The 14,407-nt window shown below is 35.0% G+C and overlaps 1 protein-coding gene across 2 annotated transcripts in view; it reads right to left on the bottom strand.

The window, feature by feature from the left end:
* The window catches only part of gnaz (guanine nucleotide binding protein (G protein), alpha z polypeptide), a 55,694-nt gene that overhangs the window by 28,268 nt on the left and 13,019 nt on the right, over window positions 1-14,407 (bottom strand). Inside the window, exon 1 of one of the 2 annotated variants that reach the window (XM_067398112.1) lies at window positions 9,811-9,881. The exons of the other annotated variant lie outside the window; for it this stretch is intronic. The gene's annotated coding sequence lies outside the window, so the exon portion shown is untranslated. Of the gene's footprint in view, window positions 1-9,810; window positions 9,882-14,407 lie in introns of those variants that run through there. 2 annotated transcript variants of the gene reach the window in all.

Genomic DNA, 14,407 nt, shown 5'->3' with positions numbered 1-14,407 from the left:
ATTTTTTTGTATTCATATTTTGAGAACTATTATCATATTTTAAATAAATGAATACATTTTATAAGCAAGTTTATAAAACATCAAATATTCGCCCTTAAAGGGTCATTTTGGCCTGGCTGACCTTGGAGGACTTGAGGCCTTCCAACACACTCATGGATTGATAACTATTTTATATTTTGACAAATTTGTAAGAATTCATACCATCTCATTTTTGTATATTCTGCTTATGCCCCACTGAAGTTTAGTTTGGGGTAAGGGTTTACTTTTTTCTAAAATTCTAATGTTTTCATATTAATCAAATTGTACAAACTTACCACCAATTCATCACAATATAAAATAATTACGTTTTATAATGAAATCCAGTTAGGCCTTCTTGAGTGCCTAACAATTAAAATAAAAATGACAAACTATTGTAATAACTGTGCTTCTTTTAATTGAAAAAAAGAAAAGATTTTAACTGTAACCTATTTTGTCTTAAGAAAAATCTAATATTTAGCTATGTCCAACTTGTTACCACATGATTTTCTCCTATTACAAAAAATATAAGATTCCCTAACATTGTGAAACCCAAGAAGTGGGTGACCTACCAGCGTCAGTTGCATTGCTTCACTGCCATTCACAAATCCTTTCCCGTGGCCTCATGGGATAGTAAAGTGTTCATCTTATGTGCACGTCAGAATTTGGCCAGAAGTAATAGGTCATCCGGTCATCTTTTTGCCTACTCTTTTATGAGTGCTGTGAATTCAGACATACTTTTGTCAAATACTGTTTTTCGCATATATAATAGAGAAATATGCGATTTTGGATGCAGCCTGTCTTAATGAGTGAGTCATTGAATCATTCATTCAACCGATTTGTTCAAAAGTACTGATTCATTCAGTAACAAAACAGCACTGTGTGTTGCTTAGATGCAAAACAGTTCTGCTGTGGCTTTGTTTGGAACTATTTTCATAGGCGAAATGCAGGAAGAAAAAATCAGATAATATGATTACTTTTTGTCTTATCAAAAACCTAATATTTAGCTGTGTCCGACTTGTCACCACATGATTTTCTCCTATTACAAAAAGTGTAACATTCCCTAACATTGTGAAACCCAAGAAGTGGCATCACGTGAAAGTGACATTACTTCCTGTATGATGGAAAGACGATTGAATAATCTTTTTCTATTTTCTCAATTACTACAATTAGTGTCGACTGCACTAATATGGCTTAACTTTCCTGTACTAATCTTGTTACCCAAGTTATTGTAAGAAAAAAATATCTTATTATAATAATCTTTTTTTTAAACTTCTTTTTATGGGAGTTTATAGAGGGAAAAAAATAGCTAGCCCCAATTAGCCTTTCGCAGAGCCCCGCCCCCCTTAGTTACTGTTGCTTTGTCCGACAAGCCATGGCGCTGTCACTCCACACGCAGTGAAAAATACATCGCGGAACAAAGAGGATACTGACCACACATCGACAGACAAGACAGAGCAGGTTACTTATGATATTAAAACAAAGTCCCAGCTTTCAAACCGTGTAGTTATTAAAGAAATTCAAACAATAAAAAATGTTTTGTTGCTCTTTAATGTGTCGTGACCATGGTCGTGACAGATTGCTGTAGATCCTCAGCTCAACCGCTCGTAAAAACCGATCATCTCTTCCTATTAGTCCATGAACATGAGAATGAATGTTGTTTCAAACGCGAAAAGACGTCAATACACACCATTTTTCAAGTTTAACTCCACCGAGGTTAATCTTTTAACTACTGGCTGCTTTGTCGGACAAAATGGCGGATGCTGCGTTCTGATTGGTTAGATCGCTTGTCAATCAAACTCCCGGCGAAAGGTCAATTAGGGCTTTTAAATTGAAATAGTTAAACCTGGGTTATTAATCCTGGGTATTCATGAACTGCCGTTTCACACTGTACATTCCTAAAGAATGTAGGAATGAAACGGTCTCTTCTTCACTCCAAATGTCACGTTTTCTGCCAACATTTAACATTTTTTCTCTGAAGTTGCTGTTTATATTATACAATTTGTAGTGTTTCCGTGACTGTCAAAAGCACATGAATATGAAGGACGTGATTTGTTGTCTGTTGCTAAGCATTCTAGCTGTAACAATCTAAAACCTAACCCAGTGTTAATCGCAGTGTGAAAAGCCCTATTGGGAGATAATTAAATAAATTTGCAACCCTGTTACGCATTCTAGTATTTTTTTTTTTTTAATTATTAGCCTATAATGTTACACACAATTTTTTTATTTTGTTTATTCCATGAACAGTCTGTTTATTCTAGAATGAACAGGGCTTTTATTTGTATCCCAAACTCTGATAAAAGTGTTACAGAAAAAGCAAATTTACAGTTATTTAAATTAGCCTTCCTGTAGCGCAAACTATTAGCAATGCCAAGCCAAAGCCACTTTAAGGCAAGCTGTAATGTGATTGGTTATCAAGGCACACGTGATTCAAGATGACCATTACACTTTTTCGAATGGTAGAGCCATGGATCCTGCTGTTTCCTAATAATAAAACCATCTCTGGCCAAGGTACCATGGGTTCAATTCCCAGGGGATGAATTGAAGAAATGTATAGCTTGAATGCAATTTAAATCACTTTTGGATAAATGCATATGTGTAAATGCAAAAAGAATTAAAAAAAAAAAAAAAACAGCTCATGCAATATTTAGTTTGTTGAAAAATGAAAGTAGGGCCCTATTTTGTACCCTGTTCGTGGAAAGTAAAGTATCATAAATATTCGAAGCATGCTTGATTTCATTTTCTGCATTTCTTCCAATTCAGCTTTACATCAGTCAAATGGTAATGCTTTTAGAACTAATACCATTTCAGATAATTACTTCAGAGGAAATCTGGCAATTGGAGTATATTTATAATAGTTGATTATTCTGAAGCATTTAATGGCTGTTGGAGACCAAGGATGACAGCTGGAATGGTTAAGAAATACAGAATGTGCCTGACCAAGTCTCACTTTACCACTTCCGCTTTCGTAACACGACCCTGCTTGGATGTCTAAATTAACACTGTCACTTGATGTAAGTATCAGCCAAAACAGTAACCTAGAAACCAAAACATTATGCTTATGATGCTTGGCTCTGTGAATCAGAAATGCATTGGCTATCAAAAATATGTCCTAAGGCCGTGAACGAATGTGTGAGTGGATGGAGAACGACAAGAGGTCTCACGGTTAAGTCAGACTCATGTTTTCTCATGAGCATTGAGGTAATCTGACCCCACTGGCTCCCTTACGCCTCCAGAGATCAGCTGCTGTCAGCCCCACATATTTCCTGATGTTAATGCGCCCATAATTATAATTATTTTTCAAAAAGCTGCTCATGGGAGGGAGGCTCAGTGTCATACTCTTGTGCAATATGTTTGAGTTGTGCAGTTTTATAAAATTAGAGAAAAGAGAAAATTAACACAAAGCTAGTTTGAAACTCATATTACCTACATAAAAAATTACACTCTTATAGGGGTGTACGATACTGACAAAAAAGTGTATCTTGATATTTTATGGCATTTTGTTGATAATGATAATTAGACTATGTTTTGCTGAGTGTGTTATTGTGCTGCTACCTTGGCAGGTTTAGAACAGCATACTCACAAAATTTTTGATATTCTTCATATTCTGTGCGGTGGTTAGCAGTGATAAAAAGACTTTTCCAATAAGTTTAAATTGATTTTTACCTTTTATCATTATTTTTTTCTAACCTAATTAAATGTATGTGTCATCTTTTATGTCAAATAAATATCTTATATTTAATCAATAATTTCAGTTAGGATAATAATACACTACAGGGCTGTTACCAATAAAATTAAATCAGTATAAACAAAATCTATCTTTGCAATGCAGAGGTGGTAGCACAGAAGTGGCAAGTCACTGTTGATAAGTAAGTCATTGAGTCATTTATTCAGTCGATTTGTTAATACAGCTGATTCATTCAGGAACGAAGCATTTTGACTGTGGCTATGTCCAAAGTCCTAAACAAATCAGTTCTATATAGTTTGAGTGAGTGTAGTATGAATGTAATCCGGATGTACTACATTGCTTCACTGCCACTGCCACAAATCCTCTCCCTTGGCCTCATGGGAGAGTAAAGTGTTCATCTTATGTGTACGTCAGAATCTCGCCAGAAATAATAGGTCATCCGGGTACTTTTTACCTACTCTTTAATGAGTGCTGTGAATTCGGATGTACTTCTTTTGTCACATACTGTTTTTCGCATACTATATAGTAGAGAAATATGCGATTTTGGATTCAGCCTGTCTTAATGAGTGAGTCATTGAATCATTCATTCAACTGATTTGGTCAAAAAGACTGATCATTCAGTAACGAAACAGCACTGTGTGTTGCTTAAAGACACAAAACAGTTCTGCTGTGGCTTTGTTTGGAACTATTTTCGTAGGCGAAATGCAAAAAAACAAAAAAAAAAAACAAAACAGGTAATATGATGACTAAAATGTAAGTCACTTAATATTACCTTCTTGTTTATTCAACTGCTGTATAAAATCAATATCAAGAGTTGAAATTGTGCTGATATTTGAAAAAATGCAACTTTTCGTATGATATTGCTTAACTATATTATATGATAAAAATATAAAGACAAAAACTCTAAGTAAAACACTAAGTAAAAATAGCCATATCTTCTACACTGTAAAAAAAAATCCCAGTAAAATTTATGGTAAAAAACCGGCAGCTGTGGTTGCCAGAACTTTACCGCAAAAAATACAGTAGCCACGTAAAAAAAAAAATATGTTAAATTTACGGTAAAATAACGTATTTCATTAACTGATATAATGTTAATTTACCAACCTAATGAAGTACTAATATCTGTTTTGTACCTTTATAATACACTGACAGTCACCAAACACAGTGGTGATAAGAGTCACATGATGAATCAAAGTTCATCACAAGCACCTTTTCCACAAGCTGAGAAGGACAACACTAACATATAGAAGGAGCACACAGTGTCATTCACACACACACACACTAAACACCATCATGGTAACATGCATGAAATTTTAAAAATGCAATAAACATTAATTTAACAACATTAGATGTAACATAAAACCCTAATGTACATAACTGATTAGAAAAAAATGAGAAAAACTATTTCAACGAAAATATATCAAATGTGAAGTGTCACGCAGGGAATTGTGTTTTTCACTGTAAATTTTACAATGAATTGTTATTTTTCACTTCCAAAAACTGTGAATTTAACGGTATTTTATGGTAAAATTACATTAAATGTACCGTTAGATCTATTACAGTTATTCACCGTATATAGTACGGAAACTTTCTGTAGTTTTTGATAGTTTTTCACCGCAGCATTTTTACAGTCTTTTACTGTTAAAATCACAGTAATTTTTTACAGTGTAATTACACTAAGTGAAAATAGCAATATATTATATTTACACTAAGTGACAATAGAAGCATTTTCTTAGTGATATGCTATTTAAGTGAAAATAGGGATATAATCTATTTACACCATTTAAAAGTATCAGTTCTTTGCAATAAGAGTAAACAGCAATTAGATGCTATCTATGCTATATATTGCAGATACTATTTGCACCTCAGTATTTTTTTATGCAATAATATCATAGAGTGTAAATGATTATATTTATTAAAATTATTAAATAAATGCTCCCTTATTGGGAGAATAAAAACCTCCCTACACCTTCCCCTAACCCTACCCAATAAACACTTTTAATATTATTAAACACTCGTCCACAGTTTATTTCCACTTTTAGAACATTATTTTGATTTTTATTGAAAATAAATGTGAACTCAGCAAAAGGCAGATTCAAACCAACGCCAATCGCATTAAAAGCCAAGTCTACAAGCTTTACTTGCTTCTGCTGTGTCACTGAAGACTTGAATTCTGTGTCTTTTTTAAAACTTGAGTGGCCCAACTAGACACTGGTGGGTGGAGTTAGTGTAAATAGCATTTGCTATCAAGGGACGCTATTTGCACTTAGTCTAAATATACACTCCGAATTAGGCGCCAACATATTTTGGGGGCATTCAAACTGTTGTTACATTGGGTGGATAAAGATGACAGGAGTACAGTGGCCCAGTAGTGCATAACACAACAAAAATCAAAAAGCAAATACAAGTTAACAACACAGAAAAATCAAGCCACAGCACAACAGAAACAAGCTATGACACAACGGAAATGCTCCCGCTCCCTTTCTCTGCCACTATAGAGGGTGCGTTAAAGCTAAGGAATTTATACCAGAGGTAATGGTCAAGCAACATCCAGATTTTGAACATTTTACGGTAGTACCCATTTAAAAAAAAAAAAAGAAAAAAAAAAAAAAAAATATATATATATATATATTAGCCAAGTCATCTATATAGCTATGCAAATTTAAAGTGTCAATAAAAAGCCATGTTCAGTAAAAGCTGTTTAAAATGAGTAATATTGTTAGATCATTTCCTCTAGTACAGTGGTTCCCAACCACATTCGGAGGCCCACCAACACTGCACATTTTGCATGTGTCCTTTACCTGACACACCCATTTTAGATCTTTGAGTCACTACTAATGAGCTGATAACCTTAATCTGGTTTGTTTGATTGAGTGTGTGCAGTGTTGGTGGGCCTCCAGGAATGTAGTTGGGAACCACTGCACTACTACAAAGCCCAAAATTGAGCTTTAAATCATAATTTACATGGCTGCGCGAAACAGCGTTGTGAAATGAAATCAACTGTAATAATATGTGCAAAGTTCAAGGGTCCATAAAAAACATTGGTATGGTAAAAAATTTGGATCTTGTTAGTCCATTGCCACTAGTATAAATATTGCATGTTAACTTTAACACATATGTGGTTAAGAAACGGCAGAGTGAAATGGGCTGATTGCACAACAGATGGCTCTATTGGCCCATATGGGAAATTCAAGGGTTCATGAAAAAATATATTGGTACAATAAAAACTGCTCAAAATTTGGATTTTGTTAGTCTGTAACCATTACTACAGTATTATAAAGCTTGCATGTTTAGTATTGACACAGCACCGTGAATGGGCTGATTGTGCAATAGAATGATAATGTATTGCCCCACAGAAACTTCATAAAATATATTGGATATCAAAATTTTGATTTTGTTAGATCATTAGACCCTGCATTACATCCCTCGGCTCATTGAACTCTAACAGTGCATAATTAAAAAAGACAAAGGGCCACATTTATTAACGTGTCAATAAGTGGCAAAGGAATATATATATATATATATATATATATATATATATATATATATATATATATATATATATATATATATATATATATATTATCCATTTATATAAAATTATATATATATATATATTGGATAATTTCGGTTGTGTTGTGGCTTTTTTCCATTTTGATGTGCTGATTTCTTTGTGTTGTAACATGTTTCCGTTGTGTTGTTCTGATTTTGTTGTGTTGTGGCTTGATCTGTTTTGTTGTTTATATTTCATTGTGTTGTGTATTACTGGGCCACCGTACAGGAAAGAAGGGATTCAAATGCAAAAGAAACCAGAGAACTAGAACCATGAGGGAAAATCAAACCATACAGCAAACCATACAGGCCAAAACATAAACAGACCAAAAACAGGAGAAACACAAAGGCTAAATACACATGAGACTAACAAAGTAACAAGGGGGTACACTAAACACCTGTGGAAACAATCAAGGAGCAAATCAAGTTGAAAAAGAAAACTGCAACTATGGCACATGAGATAGGAAGTGAAACAAAATTCCAAAGACAAACACGGAGATCATGACAGCTACATTTTCATAGACTAAATCACGCAGTGTGTGTGTGGTGTCACACTTATTCTGTTGTGTTTATTTTCATGGACTCGTAGTTTGTTGTTATTAGTCACATTTGGTTCTTTGTTTGAGTTTCATCAGTTGCCATGGACACTAATCATCATCACAGTTGTTCGTCTTTTAGTTTATCACCATGTGTATTTAAGTTCCTCATTTTCACTCAGTGTTTGTTTAGTCTCAGTTGTGTTAGCACTAGTTTGTTTTTGTCTGTTGGATGTTTATTAAACTCTGCATTTGAGATATCCTGGCAAGATTTTTTTTATCCATTGGGAATTTATTAAATTGTAAAAAGTGTCAATTTTGATTTCATGTTGACTTGGACAAGCTTGGCTATAACACAGACACAGACTTTGTTGATACTGACTGTTCCTCTGGAGAAAAAGAAAAAGTTTGTAAAAAGGAGAGTCTTAAACAAATGAATATCTGTGTACCTGTCAGATGAATGCATTTTGATGAACACTGAGGTCATATTTTTTATTGAGTTGGTCACCCATGTGACCCTGGCCACTACCGACTACTCCCTTTCCCCAGAACAAACCCAGCTTTGTGCAATAAAAATAGATTGTTATATAACACGCAATGGCATCTCTGTCTTATTGATGAATGCTTGTGTTATGTAAGGCTGCCTGCCAGTTGTAACTCTCTGGGATACAATCTTGGCTCAACTCATATATGTCTGACAAATATCACATACATTTCACAGAGCAGGAAACCTGTGTCAAATTAAGTGAAGCATACTATGGTTATTTTATGATGACACACAGATTTGAAAGAACCTTTTTGGGATTTGTATGATTTTGCTCAATTTAACTTTATATTCAAGTCAAGCCACATCTATTTATATTGCCCTTCATACAATACAGATTGTGTCTTTACATTAATAGTAGCTTTAAAGTAGCTTTACATTAATAAACAGGGAAATGTTAATTTAGTAAAATTCACAAGTTATGAAACAAATTCAATTTAAGTTTTAAGCAGCTATTTGGAAATATAATACTCATTACTCAGCTCAATTTAGTTCAATGTTGTTTCAATTCTGTTCAATAACTAAGTTAATTCAATTCAATTCCAAAGGTCTTAATGGCTGTATGTCGGATTCACACAGCTAAACGCGACCTAGCAATCCAACAAAAACAAACAAAAAGGGCACCTAACATGAGAGCGTTAAGCCGCTGCGTCTAAGCGTGCCGCCATCTTGTCAAACACGTCATGTTGCAAAGTTAATCAATTATGAATTGAGTTCAGTTCAGCAGCTGAATTCCTGTTGGTAATGTTAACCAGTTGCCAAATATCAGCTTATGCATTGTTTTATGCAGAGCAAACTGCATTTTTTTCTCATTGAATACCCTGTATCACTCAGAAATGTCACATTATGGAAGTAAAATGTGTTGCAAATGGTGATACGTGTCGACTTACAGTACTATACAGTACATGCATTTGTTAGGTACAAGTGTAAGTAACTCATGTCTAACAGTGTAATTGTTGTATTGATTTTTAAATCATTCTGATTTTAATTTTTCCAGGATTTTTGTCCACAAAGGATGATTTTCAATCCTGCATATATTTGTAATCTCTATATAAATCTTTATATAAATTATATAATCTTTATATAAATTTAATACATTTTGTTTATTTACTTTGCATAACATTTATGCATTTGGCAGATAATTCTATCCAAAGCGATTTACATTGCATTCAAAATACACATTTTTATCAGTTCTTGCTTTCCCTGGGAATCGAACCCATGACCTTGGCATTGCTATAGTGTCATGCTCAACTGACTGAGATACAGGAAGACATTAAGATGAAAAATTAGATTTGTTTTCACATTATGATGCAAAATTTTTTACAAAAAAGAAATCCTAATACTCCAACAAGAAACCAAAAATTGGGGTCAAATATAATCTAGACAAATTCACCCAACCAAATATACAATATTTGTTCAAACAAACATCCACAAACTTGTGACCTTTTCCCCTCCCATATATTAAGTAAAATTACCCAGAGAGTTCAGTCCTGCCATCTGTGTTGTGGACGGCTTGACGTCAGTCCCTTTCTCCCCTCCACCCACCCTCCGTCCCTTTGGTATTCTGGCACACTATTAAGGGAGGGTTGCTGTCTATATATCACACCGCTGTCTTTCCTCCACAATGACTCATGCCCCAGTTACAGACACTAACTGATTACAGTGCAGAATAATTCGAGAACGGTTATACAGAAACCATACAGTATCCCTGCTCAATGAAATAGGCTCATAAATCTTAGCACATCTCATCTTTCTGTATTATTAATAAGGCGTCATGGAAAAGGAAACCACAGTAATGCAAACTGAATTCACATGAGAGAGCAAAGTGGATGAGCATTCCTGAGGTGTTGTGTCAAACATACAAGTACTAAATGCTAAAGCATTAATATGTCTGATATAAACTCTAAAGCGATTAATCCACTCCCCGCTAAGCTATACTTCTCAATTCGTGCCTCAGGATGGGTGTGACTATTGAGCTACAACAGGAAGAGTCCTGGGTTACTGTGTCAGTGGGCAGCTGAGACCACATACCAACCAGAACAGATGCAGCCTTTGATCACATTGACAGTAGTGAACAATCATACAATTCACCGAACAATGTTAGAATCAGATACCATTTCCCTTCATTTGTCCTCTTGGTTTCAACCATCCATCACAAGAACAATCATTGTTTCAGGAGATGTGTATCAGAGGGGAATTTGCAATGCCTTACAACCGCTGTTGCAATCGTTTTTAAGTGCCGTTGGGGAGAATTTCCTGTTGTAGTGTTCAGTTTTTGCTTTTTTTCATTTCTCGTCTTTGGATTGAAGACACAGGGTTTCAATTTGGCCAGCGGAGAACTCTGAGTTGCATCGTGTGACGTCAGAGAGTTTAATGGAACACGCATGACTCAAACCAGTCATTTAATTGTTCTTGAGAATTCCAGCGCAGTCCACTTTACAAGTAAGTGCAGATAGAAGATAAGTAGCTTTTACAGAAAAATCACAATCTTTTTCAATTGAATTGTTTCTCTAATAGAGTCACTTTAATTAAAATGGAGAGCATATAGGCCACAAACATACTCATAACTGGAGCTGTATTTTAATTGTAATCATGATTTGCTTCTCTCAATTACTTAAGCATAAACATCTACAATATTGGCCCACAGGTTATAGAGCGTTGCAGCAATGACGTATTTTTGTAGGCCAATCCAGAAGTTCGCATCGACAAAAATCTATTATGATTTTTCCATTAACTTTTGGATCTCTGTGACCAACAAATGTTTATGATTTATGAATTTTTGGTTCATCATGATAATTTTCACAAGCGAACACAACTTTTATGAATTTTGGAGTGTAAATACAATCGCCAAAAGCTAAACATAGGCTATAATCGAACTACACCATCGTTGCATGACATCAACATTAAGCTTCCAACAACTCTTTCAGTCTTTGTTCAAAAACATTTACTCTGAAAGTTAAAGTTATAAGAGTTATAAACTCAACAAGGCTGTGGAAGCAGACTAGTAAGTACAGATAAGTTTACCTGATGACATTTAATGTCTGACAACCTCTTTGGTCCCATTTAGTGACTTATCAACTACCTTTTTCAAGACAAGTAAAAGCTTTTTTAAAGAAAAAAGCAGGTATTACTGGTGTATTTTATGTTGAAGAATAAAACATAAAAATACCTTCAGCTTGTGTTAATCACAGACCCTGCCTCAGACATTTTTAAAAAAAAAAAAAAAAAAAAAAAAAACATTCAAAAACCCATTGTCTTCAGGACTGCGCTTCTCAAATCATTGTGAGGTAAGTTGATCATTGAGATCATTGGTGCCAGTGGTTCTACAATCTACTTAGGGCTGAAAGGCAGTCCAGGACAATGGAACCGGAAGTGCTAAAATATGAACTAGTTTGCAGGTTTTGGCCTCCAAAAATACAACATCCCTTCAGCACCATTTATATTCTTATCATCTTTCATTGGTAACAAGCTTTTATGAGCTTTCGTGCTTGATGTTGCCAGATGTCAAGTGTTTAAATCCCCAAATCAGAGCTTTTCTTTTGAAAGGCGGAATACACTACATGAGTTTTGTACAGATTTATGCTGATTTGCAGTTACAAGTTACAGAAAGAAAGAGCCAGCCTAAAAATTTTAAGTAGTCGGGGTCGACAGATTTTGCAGAATCAGGTAGTGTGAGATGGGCGCAGACTCTTATAGAATATTATGCATGTTTGATATTTTGTGCTGATTTCTGAACTTTATAAAATTAGAAAGCATAAAATAATGCTTCACAAAAAATAAAGTGAAGATGAAGAACAAAAAATGAACATAGAGTCCACAAGAGTATCATACAAGCAAGAAATAGTTGTTAGTCGCCAGCAGCACACCATGACACTTAAAACTGTCCTGTTACTAGAGCTAACATTACAACAAAAGCATATCTTTGTTATGTGAAATAGCAAAACTAATGTTAGTTTTGCTATTTCACATATGGAGCAGAAACAACGCATCCTCTGCAACTGTTTTCAGGCTTAGGTCTCTCCAGTGCTGGAAAGCTTTTCTAATATTAATGTGGGTCTTGAAGCTCTTGCCTGATCATAACTATTTTTCCCTGTGATATTCCTCTGAGCTTTTCTCCTTCTTAATGTCTCTCAGCCATCTCTCTTCCTACAGTCTTTCTTCAAATCTCCCTCTTGGTCACTCTCTCACTGCCCCAACCCCCACCCCCATAATGAGCGTACACATCCCCTACTGCTGATTGGCTACAAATATGTTGTGCTGCTCGGTCTGATCCACTTTCACAGCGTTTTTCAGAAATCATTTACTGCACCTTTAACACTATAGAGCCCCTTGTAGCAAATGGCAAATGTTAGACATAAAATATCCCTCCAGGTAGTTTTGCCATAGACTGTAGTTAGTTTTATCAATATGTATCACATGATGTGTAGTTACAGACCAACTAGCTTATCAAGTAGATTTAAACATTATGGTGAAAGTATAAAGTGATCATCCTGGTTTTTGGAACATAATAGCACTGTAGCTAACAACTAACTTGCGCCAGCTAATGACCAGCTAGAAAACAGCTACCATTCCAGTAGGGATATTAAAGAATATGGTAAGATTGCAAGCAAGCTGCTATTAATTAGCATACTATCTTACTATTTAGCATACTGCTATTTTACTTAGTGGAAATTCTGCTTAATGTAGTGAAATCAACTAGACCACTTATTCATGCAAGTTTAAGTAATATTGTGATTAAAATTTAGGTTTTACATAGTGGCAGAGCAAACAATATTGTCAATGTCAGGGATGGCTCATTATGAACAAATGGATGTCACAATATGAAATTTCAGCACAGAAAGTACACCAAACCCCTGAAGAGCGCTAACGCCCCAGAAGCAGCACACACACACACACACACACACACACACACCCAGCATGACTTGTCAGCTTTTAAAGATTGCCACGGTTGTAAGAACAATTACAGCTAATGATTCTGATGAAACACATTCAACACTGCACTAGTGCCAGAGCCATGAAACAATAAAAGGACTGCTCTCTTTAATGATTAATTCATAAAAAATAAAATCAATAACATAAAGAACAAGGCAGGTCAAATTGTTTTCAAGCTACTAATGCAATTGTGGAACTGTCACTTTAGCATGTGGTTAGCACTGACTGATTAACACTGTCATGGTCATTAAATCGCTATGTGTTGTTACACACACTCAGACACAACTGACCTAATTGTTATTCCGGAGTCTGATACCACTGACATTTTGACCAAGGGGGCAAGTGAGGCAGTGCCTCCAAAAAAAGTCACGTGAAAGGAGGCATGTTGCTGTGATTAGATAATTACCCTTTATAATGCTTGAAACTTAGTTTGCTAATCAGCTTGAAGTGACAAGTCATCTAATTTTATTTAAAGCTGCTCCTCGATACCTTTAACCATCAATACACATGGTGTTTTTGCTGAAGATTTAACGACTAACAATCCAATTTCTAACTAACTAACAATTTGTTTTTAATTGAAACTTGATGAGACTTTGATGTAACTTTTTAAAAAAGTAATATAAACCTACAAAATTATAATCTTGGTTGGCTGTTGATAAAAAGTAAATGCTGTTCCATTAAACCAGAAACGCATGTAACATGAATTTGTACTTTCCTAAATGCGACTGTTATATAAATTTATGAATGATTCAAATCGTGTCAGTCTCGTTTAGTCGGGTTGCTCTACTACTGACTTTGAAATCAGCCTCCCATATTCTATTAATTTCTGGTATAATTGCCTCTGAAACGTAGCCATACTAGAGCTATCAATGACCGAAAAAGGATAAACTGACCTGGTAGATTTTGCAAAACAGAGATGACAAAAACTGAAACAACATCAGATGGAAGTGAGATGCAACTGTCATTGGGTTTTTCTGAGAATGTTTTCTGAGATTTGAGACGTAGATTTCCAACAGGGGAAGATTTTCATTTCATCTCAAAACCTCAAACGACAACCACGCTCATCCACGATGTAAAATACCACTCATCACTGTGGCAGGATTGCCCCTCTGCCTATAGACGGTAGTGAGAATATGGACA

Source organism: Chanodichthys erythropterus, chromosome 10, assembly GCF_024489055.1.
Source record: "Chanodichthys erythropterus isolate Z2021 chromosome 10, ASM2448905v1, whole genome shotgun sequence".
NCBI lineage: Eukaryota > Metazoa > Chordata > Actinopteri > Cypriniformes > Xenocyprididae > Chanodichthys > Chanodichthys erythropterus.
This window is presented reverse-complemented; position numbering and strand designations above follow the sequence as displayed.